We start from the raw sequence: 16,226 nt of genomic DNA on the forward strand, positions 1-16,226 counted from the left end.
ACAGCCTAATTAAACAATTCTATATTAAAAAGTACCTAGCTTGTGTATATGAGTTACATCTCTTTTTATATTCTAATCTCATCTGAAACCTTTGTTTTATCCCAAAATTGACCTCAGAAGTTAAACATTTTGTTGAAATATATAAGATGAATGTGGCAGAACACCTGGAGTAGCTTCAACAATTCAACAAATCTAGATTTTTACTAACTGGTTGATATATTATTATTATTATTATTATTATTATTATTATTATTATTATTATCATTATCATTATCATTATCATTATCATTATCATTATCATTATCATTATCATTATTATTGGAGGGGTTTTTTTTCTGCTTTTTGCCCTAAGAATTTTTGTATCAAGTCAACCCACCTAAGTGAAAAGAACTGAATATGAGTAGAGAAGGAAAAAGGTAGCCTTTGCCCTAAGGAAATGACACTTTTTATTGGAAAAATGAAGAAAGAATGACAGAGAAGTCAGAGAACACAGAACAGAGGAGGATGGAAGAAGGGCATTAGAGGGGGTTTTACAAGCCTCAAAGGAAGTCTGTGGCAGAAGTTTTATTTAGGTACAATAAGATCTATTTTTGTCTTTCAACTCCTGAAACTTATTTCTATAACATGTCCAATAAAATGGGTAGAAATTTTCACACAAAAAAATTCTTTTTACTTGAGCTTTGACTGTAAATTATTCACAATGTTGGTAGATCATAGTCAGCTGCATCAGAGATTCAAGTGAGAGCTGAAGAGTCCAATAATATTATATGGATTTAGCACATTGCTAGGAAGATCAGAAGTCTGAACAGTGATAAGTTATTTCAGTGAACACTAAATGTATTACTATCATTTGTGACTGATACAAGTTTATTCCAGCTCAATTTAGGATTTGTACAAAGCAAGAAAGTTTTCTTTCTTCTTTCCTTTCTTTTTTTCTCTCATCTTCTTCCCTTCCTTCCTTCCTTCCTTCCTTCCTTCCTTCCTTCCTTCCTTCCTTCCTTCCTTCCTTCCTTCCTTCCTTCCTTCCTTCCTTCCTTAAAACCAAGGAAAACAGAACTTTCATTAACCCTAAAAAAATAAACATATATTTTAATAGTTTGGAAAATGACAAGAACTTCTTTGAATTAATAAGTATGCACAAATATGCTTGCATGCCTGACATTTTGAAAAGTGGCTTTAAAGCCTAAAACATATATTGGATTATAGTGATGGACTCATTAAGTGACGGACCCCTTTCAGTATCATCTGCAAATGAGACTTAATGCAGTTCTTGTGCAGTATTTCATAAATTAATGCTTGCAATATTAGGTGTTATATTTACCTTTCTAAAATACAGAATAGAGCGTGGGATTTATAAAAGACAAAGAATTGACAAAAACCTCTTTTTTGTTGCACCATTTGGGTGGGTTTTCCACAAACTTATTTTAAAACACCCAAGTTCAGTGCTTTGATTTTCAGAAGTCAAATCAGTTGCAATGTAAATTAGGCATCCTTTAAACTGCCCAAACTAAATTGTTCCTTAGTTCTGGAAGAAATCATAAACTGAATCTCCTTGATTCTTACCTCCAAGGTTTTATCTGATTTGTTTTATTGACATATGCCTTTTAAATCATGTCTTGAAGCATAGAACAGAATCTTGGCTTTGATAGTTTAGGTTTTCTTATTCATCATCATTTGCTTTTATTTGTAGTACATTGGCAGAAAAATCACTGAGTACACCAAAAACTCCTAGTTTTATTTCTTTGGATTTTTCCAATAGTCATGCTAAAACTATTTATTTTTATTTTATTTTTATTTTTATTATCATTATCATTATTATTTTTGTTGTGTTTTTTTTTTGCTGTAGTTTTTTTATCAGATAGTGCTTCTGGTGCCCTGATTACAGTTGATGATTTTCAGTGATCTCCAGTCAACTTTTAGGATTTGGAGGAAGATCATACATGAAGTATGATCTAGATTTGTTGAACTGTAGAACACAAGTATTTTTGGAAAAAAAAAATATACAGGTCAAAGCAAAGCATCTGCGTTTTGTAATGTATATATCCATTTAATTTGCTGTTATGAAGTGTTGTATAACTTCGAAATCTAACTAGTAGGCAGTCCCCACTGCCTACTAGTTAGATTTCTAAGCAAACATGCTTAAGAGAAAGATTTTGATGTATAAATTCTTGTTTCTATTTAACATGTCATTTTAATTATGTTTTGATAGACATCCTTTTAGTTTTTTAGCCAAATGGGACTTATTTCTGTCTTTGTCCCTCAAAAATGAATCTGTGAAGGAAAGCTCTGGTACATGATCTACAGATCCCAGTAAGGCCTTCAATGGCTATCTTCTACAGACTATTGAGATTTTTATGGTTCAAACCATATAATGTACTCACCAACCTGACATGAGAATTTATGTTATACAAGGAGCATCAAGCTGAGTTGCGCAACTGAAGTAAGCTTCACACTCAAGGTCAGATCTTAAGAAATGCATTTTAATAAGAAACCAATTTTGTTTAAGTTCAGCATATACTTGTTTTGCTAACTGGAGGAAGACAGACCATAACAATTTTCTTTTCATTTCCTTCACTTAGCTCTGCTCCAGGAATAATCACACCTATTTATTCCCCTTTCTTTTTTAATTTATTTAAAATTAAATATCTCTGGTTGAAAGTTCAACTACTCAGCTTTGTCAAAGCAGCTTTGACAATAGGACTTTAGGTGATAGTGTACCACAATAATAAGTCATTAACCTTATTACTGATGCATTATAAAACCATAATTTATATACGGCTCTGGGACTATATACTACTTGAAGCAACAATTTTTTTTGAAGATATTCACATTTTTAATATTATAAGTAATGACATTTCCATAAATCTGTCTTTTTAAATTGCTTATATAAAGCCACCCTCCCATATGCTGATGGAGAAATAGGTGAGAATACATTAGCAGAATAATCCATCTTTATAGTGCCGCACATAAAATTTCTTATTCATTTAAAAATAAATAACAGCAAAGGAAAGAAAATGAAACCTTTCCAATTCTTCTCACCATTATTTATAAAACAACACTTTGTAAAAATTAGTGACAATCTGTTAATTCCTATGGAACGGTGAATTCCTGAAATTGCCAAGATCGTGAGTGTATTGGTTTATCTGATGTGTACATGCCAGTCACTTACATAATTTCAAAATCTCTTATGGTTTATGAAGTTCCTTAGGAGTCTAGTTTTAAAGTGAAGCAAGAAGAGCTGAAAAATATATTCACTACCATAATAGGTGAGGAGGCCATACAAATATTCTAGCTAGGCTTATGGAATCATAAGTATACTGCATAATTTAGGAGGGTTATGCTCTGATACTGAGCCTGTGGTTGCTGTGGAAACTCATATCCCACCAGCATACTGTGCATAGAAAGCTCCCATGGGAACAGTTTAGCTGTTTGCTCTCTATAGCCTGTTTTAACCTTTGGCTTGGTGTCTATGGGATCCTCACTAGATTTACAGTTTTGTCCTTATAGTAAGTGACCTGCAGGACAATGTAAGGACTGTTAATAGTATTGATTCAGCAGTGTGAATATAATTCCAACCTCCTTGCTGCTATAGCTTCCAACCACATGGAGCAACACTTGATAGACACTTGGGAAAGAAAAAAAAACCCAGAATCCTCAGTACTCTGGCTTGCAGACTTGAAAGATAATTTCACCAGATGAAAAATTATAATTCTGCCTTCGGTGCTTCAGACACAGGATCTAGATTTTAAAGGACTAAAATATTCGGGTCTGTGTCAAGGAGCACCTGCCGTGTTCAGATGGGCCACATTCATAAGAAACAAAATGAACATACAATTGTAGTCATTGCTTTGTTCCAGATACAATGTTGACACCACTAAGCTTATAAAGAATACCATAATAAAGTTGTATATAAATAGTCCTTAGATCTGAAAATGTTGTTCATTTAACATGGTCATATCATAAAATCCTTAGGATATTTAGATGCGCCATTTTCTTTGTTGCATACAGTGACTGTATTTCATAATCTTTTAAATATTGCAGCAGTCCAAATCAGTTTCTCATTTGAAACTGCTTATACGGCAGTCCATCAGTTTTCTTTTGCACTAACAAACCAATTCATACTGGTTAATACAGGGTACATAGATTTTCATGTTTAAGCAATCAGTTTGATAGTGTGGGATTGAAAAAATATTTCTAATGTCATGCACAGTGATTAAAAAGCCTTTGGGATCAATCCCTCCTGGCTTTATTGAAAGAGTGACAAAAGTGACACAGTCCTAATACAGTAAGATTTATTATGGTTGAAATCTGTATTCTGTTTTATTTAATTAACTTCACCTGCAGAGAAAAACTAAAATCTCTTTTTCAGTCATAAGACCCTGAATATTCTAACAGGGAGGCAAACAGGAGGAAAGAGAACTCTTTAAAAATAATTCTCTACAAAAATCTGACTTAGATTTCAAACCTAAAATAACATATGAAGCTGTAGAATTTTTGCAACTTATCCTATTGCCATGTCCCATTACTTGCTCACTTCAACAGAAATGGAATTGAATAATATATCTCTGATACAAAACTGTGTTTTCAAACACATTTAGTAGCTCGATTTGGTAGTTTCCCATTACTCTTCTCTTAAAGAAAATTTTAAGTGAGGTGAATGAGAGAAATTGAAAAAAAAAACCAAATCCAAGAGAAATTGAAAAAAAATACCAAGTCCCTGTCTGTATTCATGGAAGAGTAGAGAAATACATTAGCCTAGCCTCAAGTTCTTTACATAATAGTTCTAATATTATGCCTAGTACATGACATATCTATTTCCCTTTGCTAATGTTATGAATCTCCCATTTCAACCTCAGATTTCATTGGCCAAGATCTATTGAGGCAATTTTACATGCACTCCAGAGAAGGAATGTTAAAAAAAAAAAAAAAAAAAAAGAGGAGAATAAGCAGCTTTGACTTAGCTACAGGAAGAGAAAAAAAAATTCCTTTCAGCTCATCAGGGTCATGGATTTCAGAAAATAGTAGCCCTTCCCAAGGTCTAACCTTAACACATAAAATTATCTCTCTTCTAATATATATATGTAGTTTTAGTTTTAATATTTTGTTATCCTTGTTTGTTTGCTTTGGTTTTTTTTTTTTTTTTATGTGTCATATATTCCTTCTGCATTAAAAAAAATTTAAATTATTTAAAAACAGGAGCCTTACAGGCATGGTGCCATTAATACTTCAAACCAAGTGCTAATAAGCAAGTAGGTGGATAGGTAGGTAAGTAGATTGATAATAGACAAGAGACAAGGAGACAGACAGACAGACAGATAGATGGAATAATAAACCAGCTAATAGTGAAAGAATTAATTCAGCAAATGCCGAAGTTTCAACTTTTCCCCTTAAAAAATCAGGTACCTAAGTCAGAGCTGTGACTAAACAGGGACACATTAACAGAAATCAGGGTTCTGATTACTCAAAATTTTAGGCTGCAGAGCTACCATTGCTCTCTTGGTTCAGCAGCACTCTGACAGCTTGGCAATGGTAAATCCAGAAGAGTTTCTCAGCCCCTCTAGTTGGATCCACATCTAGATTAAGTCCTGACCCAGTCATGAGGATATAACAAACACGCACACCATCACTTGAATTTGTCTGGGCTTCAGCAGAGGGAAACCTCATTTGCAAGCGCATCAGACTGCACTTTTGATGCTTCATTTTTAACGCTGTAACTCTGGTGCCAATTCTGTACATGAAAATGTGTTCCAAAATAAGGGAAATGCAAAGTGCAAAAGTCAAAGTGATGAGTTCTAAATATGACTGTAAATTAATTATGTGCTCAAACAACGCATTTAGATTTAGCTTAAGAATACAAAAATTATTTAGAACCCTATTTTCCAAAATCTACCTTTTTAGGCTGTATTTGGTGTCTGTCCAATGAAGCATCATAAAGAAGTACTAAAAAGCTGCAAACAAACCAATGCTGCAGAATTGCAAATTATCTTTGCCTCTAAATGCTATTTCACTGCTGGTCAATGTGAATATACCACCTTGCTCAGAAATTCTTTATGCAGTTCAAACATATAACTAAATTATATGGGGCAAACAGGTCCTTGAGTTAACATTCAGTTCTGAACTAATGTTTTGAAACAAAGATGTATATTAAGATGCAATCATTGAGAACTAGCACACTGGTTTTAATAAGCGATGTGTATTTCTCTGTGTGTGTACTCAGGATTCCAGCTGTTAATTTAAATTGAAAAACAAAATTTCTGTGCTCTCCCATATAAATTTTGTTTCAATTGAAACATTCCAGGAAAGAAAATAAGTAGATCCTTAAACTGACAAAATTTTCTTCTTAAGTATGCATCCTCAAAGGTTGAGGCTCTGGTTTAAATTTTGTATAACTTTTTTGTAACAAAAAATCAGGACATCAAAAATCTCACACTAATTTTCAGTGTGAGAAACCCAGTTTCTACTGGGTTAAATCTTATATTTGTTACAGTCAGTAATAAAGCTCTCTCTTGACATAAATGGATTTTTTATTCGCTGTTATCTTGCTGTTCAGTTATTTGTTACTCATTTATAATGAATCAAACTGACTTTTCAGAAATCATAAACAGTATGGCTCTTTACTTGCAAAATTAATTCAGAATGAAAGTGCTATAATGTTTCCATCTTCTTTTCATATTTCCTCAAAAGCTCCTGATAACGCCATGAAACAGAGGACAGATGGCAGTCTCCCACCATGATGCTGAAATTAATACTATTAAATACGATTTTCTGATTTAAATGTTGCAATGCAGTAGTTTTGGGTTTACTCTTTTTTGTATCAAATATTTGAATAAAAATTTGAGGATGTCTCTTAAAAAGAACAGAAATTAATGTAATTGGGCTACCAAGTTGAAAAGTTTATCTTTTACCATATGGGTAATCTGAAAATTTATTATAAATTGAGAGCTAGGATAAAAGCACAGAAATATTGTGCCAGTAGAGATCTTAATTCACCAATACATCAAGCTCTTATACTGTTAAGATTAGAAGTTGTGGTTGGAAGGTACTTGTATTCTTTTCTTAGTTTGAACATCTTATCTAACCATTGAATTACTAACTTCAGCGAAGTCATGGTAAGATATGTACTCTTGTCGCTGCAGAAGTATTGTCCATTTTTCCCCAAATTTAAATCTCTTTATCTTTAATCAGTAATATAAATTCCCATTGTTTTCAACTACCATATAGTTCAGGCGTATAGCCTATCTCCTATGAAGTGTTTAGAGACAGCTTAAATAATTACTCTCAAAAAGCTCCCATCCTCTCTAGGTTCCCTGCTATATTTCACTGTCTATTTAGAAAAAAAATCAAAAACCAACCAACCCAACAAAAATTTCAAAAAAAATCCCCAAACTTGTTATGTATGGATGTATTAGAACCATGTTTCTGACAGAGTAGGTCTCATCTAATACAAAAGAAAACTATAAGTTATTTCACATATAGTACTTAATTTCTCTCTGTATTGTCATAAAATGCTATTATCTAGAGATGCACTCCACACTACAAAACACCAGCAGTTCTTATATACATGTTCCAGCCTAGCTTAAGAGACTGATCAAATGTCTGCCATTATTTCATATCTCTAACTACACCTTTCCAAAACCATAATTTACCAATTTTTGTTGTGACAACAGCCTTACTATATGATTAACTGGGCGTGTGCCACTTGCTTTAAAAGAGGAAAAAACTAAAACTACTTTAGTTTTCCTTACTCATTACTTACTACCAGATTAATTTTGCTGAACTTCATTTTGCCAAAAACTGACTAGGAATTAAAGATTACATATTCATTCATGCCTGAAGAGAAGCCAGAGGGTGATACTTGACATATGTATTTTTCTGAGTTCTAATAGAGGGTTCTTTAACTACTCTAGATGTATTTTTATTTTGTTGCCTTTATCATTGAACTAAACACTACATTATAAGCAAATGTGGTGATATTCCTTCCACTGCAGGAACTTCATGAATATCACATATCTGCAACACTCACTTTAGTACTTAGAATACAGGTTAGGAAATCCAAGCAATATCTCTCTGCTTTCTATGGTGTAATAAATTTCTTGTTTGGCTTTGTAAATCAAGTGCCACCCCATATATTTATTAATTATTAAGCGCTCTTCTTCCTCAAACCTAGACTGTTATTTTGTGCAATAAACTCTTACTTTGTTTTGTTGCTTCATCTCTTTATATTTAAATTATAATTTTATTTCTCTTTCCTTTTGTGCCCATAATTATTACCTCTTGAATAGCTGACATGTTGTTTCTGACACCGCATATTGTAACTTTTCAGTCTGATTCACTAAATTCAGCATCCCCAGCTGAATACGCCAGATGGGTTTTGTTTGAGCTATTACCCAAATATTATATGCCACAAAAAATCAATACAGATTTATGAATTTGAAATAAAATGGTGATGCATAGTAGCAGCAGCTGATTTCCTTGAGGAATAATTCCATTGAATGGCTTGAAATTTAAAATACCTTATATGTTACTTATTGTGAAACACTACTGAGAGCCTAAAAACAATAGATCTTGATCCTACAAAATATAATGTTTGAGATATCCATCATATTGAAATAGTGTTAAGGGCTAGTCTTCAGGTACTGCTAGGTTTGGTGAATGGAAGGTCTCATGCAGAGAATTTTAGTGGCACTTTGTGTGCACACTAACATTGTCTCCACAAGAGGCCAAGTCATCTGACTTATAAGCAGGTAGGATAAAATAAGCACTGACCTTTTTTAATTTTTTTGGTAAGTGCATTACTTGAAAATCAACATAACTCCAAACTCAATGTTTTTTTGTTGTTGTTGTTTTCCCTTATAAAATTCCTTTCACACATTGCACAATGTCGCAGTCCTGGTTTTTGCTCATCAGACTTGTCTTTCAGTGGCTGCAAGCAATAGTATTGCTTTTGCTTCTTTATTTCACCTTCTTAGTCTTTAGAGACTTTCATTTTTGATCTCCCTCCATTGTGAATGACATTAGTTCTCTTATCCTGTAAATAACTTGGCTTGAATTCTGCCTGATCCTGGAGATTTACTTCTTCTGAATGTCCCCAGTTAACTTAATCCTTTTGCCACACAGACTCTGCAGTCATCTAGGATAAAGTATTCTCTATGTCTGTGCCAAACAGTGTCCTCTATTGCAAATATACTCAGAAGCATTGATTAAATATGCTGATTATAACTTTTTGATCTTCTTGAAATCGTCCCTCTGTTTGATGTTGCTTGAAACTTTCTTTACTGAGGATTTTTTGGGGACAGAAGTAATGGTAGCACAGATCATATTAATGTGTTTAGGACTCATATGCAATGTCTTATAAAGGGTGCCTTTGTTATATTTCCTGTTTTTCAATTTCATCCTTAAGGTTTTTCTCTGAATTTGAAGCTTTTCTTCCCTTCCTTCCTCTTTCCTGCATCATCTACCTTCATAAGCAAATAAACAGCATAATACATTTATATATATAAACTACTTCTTTATAGCCAAGCTATAGGAAAAAATACATAAAAATGAGACCTTCATTAATAGTCTGTAGGGGGTAAACAGAAATTTGGATTTTGCTTGTTCAGAATATGCTGAGGTTGATTAAAAGTGAAGAAAAAACATATGGTAGTAAAGGTAAGAGAAGGGCAAGCCACAAGACAGCACCACAAAAACAATTTTTGTCTCAATCTGGGAGCCAGTGAATGTCTGATAGAATGTAATGGAATGTGATTTTTGTTGTTGCTGTTTAGGAACCCTGCAATGGTATGTTGAACAAGATGCAGCTGATAAATAGATTTCTGCTGACACTCCATGGGAGCTGAATTACAATAGTGTGGGAGTAGTAGAACAAATGAACAAATTAAGATTACTTCACTCTCAAAAACGAGTGTTTTAGAAATAAATAAAAAAATAATAAAAAATAAGTAGGTTGTTATTGAATATTAATCTAAGAAATTTAAAAAGCAATATTTTTCTGCACAGCTACAAAGATGAAAAGTCTGGAGAAAATATAGAGAATAATTCACTGCATAAATGAAATGTTTATGTATAAATACAAAAAGACATGTAATAAGAGAACCTTCTGGAGAACAAATTGCCTATTAGATAAGAGCATTATTTGTCTCTTTTACAACTGTCACCAAAACCAACCAAGAAAAAAAAAGTGACAAGCCAAATTCCTAGGCGTATCCAAAATTAATACTCAAATAAAATAGCATTTTTTAAATATTCTCAAATGTCTAATATGGGCTACCATCAGGATTTTGTCAATATATCTCATTTTCCATAATAGAAAAGCAGATGGCAGATAGGATAATGACACATCTGCAAAGCACATGTGTAGAAAGCCCAAACAGGGGAGTGTCTATGGTTTGTTTTTAGGTTCAGTGCTAGCAAGAGAAGGCACCATGTATGCAAGCAGAATTCTTAGGCTTTTGCTGTCAAGCCAATATTTGCTGCTGGTCTCATCAGTCTGGGAAGTTCACCAACTGAGTCTTTGAGGCACGTTATTACACATAGATGTTTAGAATAGAAATTGATAATAAATTATGAACCTAAGTGCCTAAGTAATACAAGACAGCTACAATTACACTGTACCAAGTTTCAATCTTTGTGTTGGAGGGCATTGTATATAGACCATTACTATGAAGTACTGAAAAATAAATATAGTTATTATTATAACAAAAGACTAAAAGCTTTCTGACAGACTATAGATTATTACACAGAAGAATGAAAAATTGCTGGGATTTATAGCTTTTAGGTATTTAATGAAAACATAGTCAGGAGAATATGTCATTCTGCTATCAGGAAATAATTGAATTGCTGTGATTGCCAGGAATCTGACACTGGTGGTAATTTTGATTTAAAAGCTAGTGGAAGGTACTTTTCACACCGAGAATCTAAACTACAAATGACATGTAGGCAACAAGTAACTTTTGCTGGGAATAGTGTCTCAAAAGCTCATAAAATAAGAATCAAAATGACAGAAAATTTTATTATTTGAAGAGCTTGCAGACCTTTGGTGCAGGTAGCTTCATAAATAGGAGTATAGAAAGAAATCCCTCTGACAAAATTGGAAAGTGATCTGAAAAAAATCAAAATAATTAAAGGTGCTAACTGCAGTTTTCAGTACTGTCCTTGATTTCACATTGAGGCCAATACAGTGACAAAAAAAGTGTCTGATAGGAAAATATTTTGTTTATATAAAACCCATGAAGAATCAACATAAACTAATATGTAATGGAACTTCCACAATGACAATTTTTTCTAAAGGAAAGACTGTAATTTCAATTTTGGAACATAAATTTTAATGGAACATAAACTATTGATAAACAAATCATATTTGCTTTTTTAAATTAAACCAGGTAAACAGGAATGAAAGTCATAAAGAAAGGCAAAACTTGTAAATATTGATGTCACATCTATGGATTCCCTTTATAAAGGTGAATTTTGAAAACCTGGTAACTAGTTTTTACAATTAGATTTTGATTCTATGGCAATGGAAATCTATTACCATGTGGTTTTGAGAAAAGATGAATGGTACTTTCTCATGTTCCTCTTTCTAACTGGAGCTTTATACCAAAGGATGTGGATTGATTTCTGTTTCATACACCTCCCAGGACAGTAGGACACTCAGAGCACAAAATCAGTAACTGCTTTCTTTCACAGGGATCTGTGATCTGTGCATTACTCACTCCAGAATGGCATCATTCCTATGTTCTCTTTTGAACTTCACCATGTACCTTTTCCTTAGAAAACCTCATCCCATTACGCCTACATAAATGGTGTATTCTAAACATCTACTCCACCTGGGGAAAAAACCAACCAACCAAGCAACCCAAATCTTTACTCCTTTATGCATATATAAAATAATTTTTTAGTAAACAAAATCATCTTCACCTCTGCATTGCAATCAGCCTTAAAATACATATGATAGTGGTCTTTTCGGAATTATCAGAGTTCACTACCTGACAAATCCCACCCCAATCACCCCCTAAAAGCCAAAGGTATTTTGGTGTTATTTAAGTTTTAAATAAAAAATGTCACTTCTACAGAATCACAGAATGATTGAAGTTGAAAGGAACCCCTGCAGGTCAGCTGTTCCGAGTTTTCCCCTTAAATAGGGCCACCTAGACACAGTTGGCCCACACTGTGTACAGGCTTATTCTGTGACCAGCCCATGGAAAGGAATCATGCTGGAGCAGTTTTTCATAGTTTCTCATCCACTTCTTTTCCACAGCAAGCATAAAGAGAAAAGTTGATATGAATAGTCTCTAAATCAGACATATTTTTATATAAGTCTAATAAATTTAAAGAACTCAAAGATACTATTTCAATTCTTGAGGGTTTTCAGTGTTACCCAAAAGAAAAGGTTTCTCAGAAGGAAGGAGTTATTTTAGAGTTTGATGGAGACAAGTGACAGGAAAGAAATTATCTAAAATTTTACCTGCATTTTGTGTTTTCTTACCAGATGTCTTAAGACATTAAAACTTTTGTTATAGTTATTGAAACCTTCCTCAAAATAAATATGATAGGGATCTTATTTTGTATTATATTTTAAGGCAATGTAATTTCAAACAGTTGCTATGATAAACCTTGAAGATATAATTTCTTTATAAAATAAAAGTTGAAATTCAAATCTTCTCCAGGTTGTACATTGACTACAGGGCAAAAAGCCGAATTTTTAACATTTTTAATCTTGGCTCTTAAAGTTATTTTCTCTGCAGTTTATGGAAAGTCATTTAGAGTCTCTACCTTGATAGATTTATATTTTTTACAAGTTTCTTCTGTATATTAATTACCCAACACCTATAGAACATTTTGAGACCAAAGAATATGCTATGTTTCTGTTACCTGGTAAATCCACCTATTCATTATATAGTATGATACCCAGATTTGTAACTTACATTCCCAGACATGAAGCAGGAATATAAAATTTCCACTAAAGAGTGAAATTAGGAGTGTAGCTAATCTATTAATCTCTCTAAATGATATTAAAAATCTGCAAACTCACTAGAGACATATCCTTTATCAAATGTAAACCTTTTTATTCTGCTCTAGAACAAACAGATGTTTATGACTTCCATATGCTTCAGCTCTGTGCAACTCATCACTGAACCTTCTCCAGACTCTGAGTTCTTAATATGTGTCAGGCTTAATTAATTAACCATATGACTTCTCTTCTGATCAATGAGATAATCTTGCCATTGGTTTTGTACTGCTCCATGCAAGTTCATACCTACCTCAAATAAGAAAAACATCTATATTTTCCTTACATTCCTCCCTGATTTAAAAAAACCACAAATTTCTCTTTTTGAAGATAGCACTGGCATTTGGGGTCGTATTTAGAAAATTTGATATAATTTATAGCTAGAAAAGAAACAGAGGATAAGGAATTTAATGGGCAAAATTTTGTTGACCCATTCTTCATCAGTTATTATTGCTGTTTAATGAACCTCTACAAGAGCTTGATCCCTAACTATTCAAGTTAATGGGAATATTACCTTTGATGGCTATAGTAGAAATGGATAATAAATCTGAGGGTGCAAAGTGCTCTTCTTTAAAATATTTTGGTGAGCCGGATAGTCTCTTTAATCAGTTTGTTTTTGATCAACAATATTTGTTATGATCCACAATTACAACATTTTCTTTTAAAATTATGTGGAAAGCCAAAGATATAACAAGAACAAGAAGGTTATATTCAAGGTTAAGGTCCACACTGGCAGCAACGTTTTGCTGAGTTGTTTTAAGTCAAACCGTGTGCACAAAACAAGCACAAATAAATTCACATCCATTGATGCCCAAGACAGACCATCACTTTAGCAATACAAAGACTTCAGGGCATTAGTTTAGGACAAGAGGTGTATAGACATGAATCAGGGCAGAAGTGTGCTGACAACACACCAAAAATACTTCCCAACAAAAAGCTCAGGAAACATGAGCTTGTTTCTGTCTTCATTCTGATTTCTAGATTTCTCAGAATTGCAGAATTCAGAATTTCTCAGAATCACAAAAATATTAGATGAAAAATGACATAAGGATGTCCTCTTTTAATTGAAAGAGACCTATTGCAAATGACTGACTAGGTGAGCTACAACTTTGTTTAGATGACCCTTGAAGATCTCTAGGGGCTGATTGACTCATCTGTCAGGACAACAATTTCTATTTCTTACCCTCTTGTGGTGAGCTTTTTCTTAATGTCCACTTTGTAACTCCCAAGCAATAATTGGTGATTACTGTCTCTTACCTGATACTATTGGGAAAAGTTTTGATCCATCATTACTGTAACAACTTTTAAGGTAAATGTAAGCAACTGTTAGATCATCATGTAGCCTCTCACCTCTCTGTCAGACTAAACATGACCAGCCCTCCTATCATGTCTCCATCATACATATTGTAGGTTCTTAAATATCTTGCTATTCATCTGAGTTTCCTTCCAGTTTCTGTTTCTCTTCAACTGGTGTCCTACTACCATTCCCATTGCAGCATCACTGTCAGTGACTGAAGGATGACAGCCGCAGCCCTGCTGTGCAAACCACAGCCCTACCAAAGAAATGCAGCTTGTGGTTTGTGTTATCGGGAGCACAATGTTGGCTCGTATTTAGTCTGGCATCCACAAAAACCTCCCCTGAACACCAACACCAGTAGCAGTACTCAGCCTATTGATTCATATTCTGAAGCATGGTGCAAAATCTCCTGCACATTTCCTTTTCAAACTGTAGGAGGTTTCTCTCATCCTGGTCCTTATGTCTCCAGAGGTCAACCAATTTTTCTCGAGAAATAAGTGTATTGTCCCTTTTAAATTATACACGGTTAAAGGACCACAGACTAAGCAGAGGAAAATAAGGAAGTTTTTCATTTTAACTACACAGCTGAAACATCTTTAGGGATTTAACTAAGGACTAATTTTCAAAAGATAAATATGATTTGTATTCTGCTGTTAAAATTTCCCCAGATTTTTAGCTTTCTCTACTAACTACTTACAGCCTTTGAACAGTGCTCAGTGCAAAACCTTTGGAAAGTCCTATTAACACCTTCTGGAATTTTGAACTCCATTTTTTCCTTTTAAGAGTGACTGCAAAAGTGCTTACTCTCAAAGTCCAGTTGGGAGTTGTGAATCTGAGTAACTCAAATAGTTGCAGAGGGTATATGAGATAAAGTGGTTGTAAAATCAATGAAAATAAAGGACAGTACATTTGTAAAGAATATAACTGGAGCAACTGACAATACAAGAAAGTACAGGAGACTATTCTATTACAAAATAAAAAATGAAACCTATGGATCTAGGCTTTGTAATTCAGACTATTAAGTGTTCAAAGGAAACAGAGTGTTTAAATGGAAATGAGGTGACTCAGAGTCTTTGACTTGATTTAACTTGCTCTACTAAAGCTAGAGAGAAAAATAAGACCACATTTCAGTGAAAGGGAATATGCCAATTTGAAACCAAGAACATTTAATAAAACTTCCTGAAAGAAAATCTATCAGACTGCAGGAAAAAAAACTCCCAAAACTAACAAAAAAACTGTCCCAGTGGTAATAAATGCCAGAAGACCAAGCACATGGAACATTTTAACTGATCTTAAACTGATCAAAACATTTTGAAGGAACAATAAGGATCAATCCCAAATGGACACAGAGGCAGACAAAATAACCTGATAAGTCTTTTCTTTCTTTAACTTCTGTGAATTTATGGCAAATTAAATAAGCACTGGGATATGGTGTCAGCACTGAGGAAATAGTATTCAAGGGAAAAAAGACACTAACCTTGAAAAAACAGAAAAGAGAAAATAATATCCTAGCTAATTTGTAAATATAAAGTTTTGGCAATTACTGTGGGCCAAGCTCATTTTAGGAGTAAATATCTGCGAAAATTTGTATCAGGCATAAACAGAGATGGGATAAATATTTTCAAAACCATTATGCATGTTCATTAGAAAAATGGGGCAGTGTTAAGGAATTTGGATGAAATGGAGATATTTAGGCTAGATAAAATGCTACTTTATGGGAATAGAGCCTAAAAATGGTTTTGCAAACAGCCTTTGGGGCTTTTTTCACATGAAAATTAAATCTATGATGTACTGATATTTAAATTCATGTATCATATCTTTAAAGTATCCTGACTTAACTTCCATGAGATCATAACCACCACGTAAAAAGAATACTCTGTACTATTTATTAAAGATAGATTTAAACCCAAACCTCTGGAAAAT

The sequence above is a fragment of the Camarhynchus parvulus genome, chromosome 1, assembly GCF_901933205.1.
Source record: "Camarhynchus parvulus chromosome 1, STF_HiC, whole genome shotgun sequence".
Taxonomy (NCBI): domain Eukaryota; kingdom Metazoa; phylum Chordata; class Aves; order Passeriformes; family Thraupidae; genus Camarhynchus; species Camarhynchus parvulus.